The sequence below is a fragment of the Mus caroli genome, unplaced genomic scaffold (genome assembly GCF_978045245.1).
Source record: "Mus caroli unplaced genomic scaffold, Mus_caroli_1 scaffold_6, whole genome shotgun sequence".
Lineage (NCBI taxonomy): Eukaryota > Metazoa > Chordata > Mammalia > Rodentia > Muridae > Mus > Mus caroli.
This window is the reverse complement of record NW_028227261.1, coordinates 107,184,899-107,188,549: the sequence shown is the minus strand read 5'-3', so window position 1 is coordinate 107,188,549 and position 3,651 is coordinate 107,184,899.

Below are 3,651 nucleotides of genomic sequence, written 5' to 3'. Positions count from 1 at the left end.
AAAAACATCTTTCTTTAAAGAAAAGCTTTGTTTATTCCTTTACTTTATTCATGCCTTTGACTAGGATAAGAATGTTTATTACTTATCACTTAGGTCTACCGCATTCGACACCCCCAAATTTTAGTTTTTTCTATTTCCGACTTTCTTCATACATTCATTGCTATATTTGGGATTTTGTTTTGTATAAGCCCACTCTTATTTTCAGACACAAATGTATTTCTCTTTCAGTTTATGCACTAAGAGCTTCATTGAGGATGCTATGTTGTTTAGAGCCTATAGAGTTGTTTAAATTGTTGGATACAGGGGAGTTTTCTTACTACAGTTGTCATCTGGGTCTCCATGTGTCCTGGGATGCCTGCTCACCACTCTCTGCCCTGACTCCTTTGTTTTGATTGCTGAACTGAAGTTAAAATAGGTGTTCTTCTCCTTAACCCGTTTGTGATTGTCAGCTAGACTCCTTGGGATCTCTCTAGGATTGGGTAGGCCTGGGAAGTTCTGGTCTTAGGGGCAGCAGTGAACAAAAATTGTCTTCCTGGCTCTTGCAGGTGGAGGGAAGAGCTTTGTCAGGTTCTAAGGGTAGCTCCTCTGCTGAGGGGACCAAGAGTGACCATCCTGCTTCCTCTGAGGCTGAAAGGGTCTGCATGATTCTGTGAGGGTCACATGAGTGGACTCTGTCAGTGGACACTGTCTTCCCAGTGAGCTGGAAGGTGCAGACATACCATTCCCTTGCACCCCACTGTCTTTGCTTGGAGAGGAAGTTAAGTGGGACAGAGAGTGGGAAACCTTCCACAGGAACCGTTATTCTAAAGTCAGTTTCAACATATCCAAATGAATGTATGTACATATGTAGGTATGTAGTTTGACACATATGTGCCATATTTGGCTGGTCTGGGGCTCACTGTGCAGAACCGGCTGGCCTCAAATTCTCAAGGACTGAGATTAAAAGCATGTACTACCACATCCCACAACAGTACTTTTTTTGTTAATTTAGAAGAGCCCTTAGGATTTCCAGCATCATTGTGAAGGAGGAGAGAAGACTGTCACCAAATGAGTGCCATGCTTGTCTAAGGATGAACACAGGTGATCGGTGCATGTCCACATAAGTGTGTGTAAGCAGCCGTCCTACTGTTTCAAAGTCACCTGAGTCTGATGTGACACATCTCATATTCTCCTAGCACAGTCAGGAACCATCACCTCTTTTAAGAATTATTTTTATTATTTTTAATTGTGTGAGTATGTGTGTGTCTGTGTGTGGGTATGTGCACAGGGCACAGATGCTCATGGGGGCACGGGGAGCGGGTCAGAGCATTTGGATACTCCTGGAACTGAAATTTCAGGAAGCTGTATGCTGGGACTGGAACTGGCTACTCTGAAAGAACAGTAAGTGCTCATGACCTTGGAGCCATCTCTCCAGCCCCACCACTTGCTTTGTGATTAGCAGGTTCAGGTTCTGAGGTCAGCAGTTTTCTGAGGCATCCGATTAACCCATGTGTGGCAGTCCAAGCTCCACTGTGTCCTGCATCTGACAGCTTGACTTCTCTCCTCTGATCCTGCAGCCAGTCTGTCTCCCACTCAGTCTCTGAGGGGCACAACCTTGTTTTCCTCTGACCTGTCCCTACTTGTGCCATCTGGGGTTCAGTTAGAGAAGCAAATACACTCTGATATTTGAGTAAAGGTTCTCTCAGTGGAGTTGACCTCATCCACTGTGGGTCCTGGTTAGCTCGTGTGAGGTAACTTCTATCCCGGGTACTGCAGCTGGAAGCTGGAATGATAGACATCTGTGCAGGAGAGATGAACAGGAAGTGGGGACTAGAGACTGGAACACACAAGGATTGACTGGAACCAGGGAATAGGCTGGAATTCATGCTGGTTGTTCAGTCTATGACTTAACTTTGTGATAGGGGCACTTTTTAGAAGTTGTGCCTCTTCTCATTGAGCCCTTAGCTGGCCCAGGGCTCTGGGATGCCGAAAAAGATGGGTCAGTCATCAAGATCTGGAAAAGGGGGTCCTGATCCGTTTCGCATTCTCATCTCATTATGGGGACAGCAGAGATAAGCAGGTTGAGATCTGAAGTAAGAATTCTGGTTCTGGTTTTTAATGGGTTAGATTATTATGGACCAGTAAAGAGGGAGACAGAGCACACATTCTTTTATAAACCTCAACTAGGCAGAAGCAGGCTCTCAGAGATGCTTATGCATCTCGGCCTCCCTATTTACTGGACAAATTCTTATATGACTGTGTTTACAAAGTCAGACAAGGGTTTATAGAGGACTTGGAGATGGACATTTATAGAAGGCTTCGTGTGTCTGTTTGCACACTAATTTTCTCAGACTCCTTATTCTGTTCCGAAGTTGTGTGGGCTGAGCTGTTGATGCTCTCAGGGTGAATTCTAGGAAGGTAGGGCAGAATGTCCACATTTTAGAATAGTCTTAGAAAGGGGATGCCACGGTAGGATAGCTGCCTCTCACCCACTCAAGGCTTTGTCTGGCGTTTAGCCAGAGCACCAGTCCCCTGAATTAATTTGGAACACACTCAAATATTATTCCCAAGTGCCTGCTCTATGACTTCTTACAGCTGGATAGAGGGGGTGTCTTAGTCAGGGTTTCTATTCCTGCACAAACATCATGACCAAGAAGTACTTGGGGAGGAAAGGGTTTATTCAGCTTACTCTTCCACATTGCTGTTCATCACCAAAGGAAGTCAGGACTGGAACTCAAACAGGTCAGGAAGCAGGAGCTGATACAGAGGCCATGGAGGGATGTTCATTACTTGCCTGCTTAGCCTGCTCTCTTATAGAACCAAGACTACCAGCCCAGAGATGGCCCTACCCACAAGGGGCCTTTCCCCCTTGATCACTAATTGAGAAAATGTCTTACCCAGTTATATCTCATGGAGGTATTTCCTCAACTGAAGCTCCTTTCTCTGTGATAACTCCAGCTGTGTCAAGTTGACACAAAACTAGCCAGTACAGGAGGTGTGAAGGCACGATGATGCCTATCCAAGAGAGAATGTTTCTAGAACCTCTTTAATCAAGTTGCCTGTGGTGGGGTGAGGGAGCCCAGGAGATGTCACAGAGACTTCTTGGAAGACTCCTTCCTAAGTCTCTTCCAAGTTTGGACAGGTGAGGTTTGGGGGAGCAGTGTGGCTTACCTGGAGGGCAATGACTATTTGATACTAGCTCAGAGTTTTCTCCCGTAGAGGGAAGAATGTCCAAGATGTCTCCCTTCTATCATGCTGACATTCCAGCACTAACAAGGCAGTCCCAAGCCTTTTGATAAGGAGTACACTGCTTGGTGGTTCTCATCCTGCCCTCATCTGACCACCATCCTCACAGTGTCTCCAAGAAATAGATAGGACAAGGGACAAGATTTCCCTGTATACAGATGAAGCAACTGAGGCTCTGCGTGGAAGATATGCCCATGGTCATGGCCAAGCCTGGAGTTCAGGTCCCTCTTCACCCGTCCCAATTGCTACAGGGCCTTTGGAATTGGATGACCTATAGTTTCAGAGTCAACTTCCTATCAGCAATGTATCTATGGAGATGTGACCATTTGGATAGCTGGTAGCTTTTATACAGGTGACATCTCTGTACCGAAGAACCATATAAAAGGAGATGAGGAAGGGAGAATAAACTGTCTCTAAAATGATGAA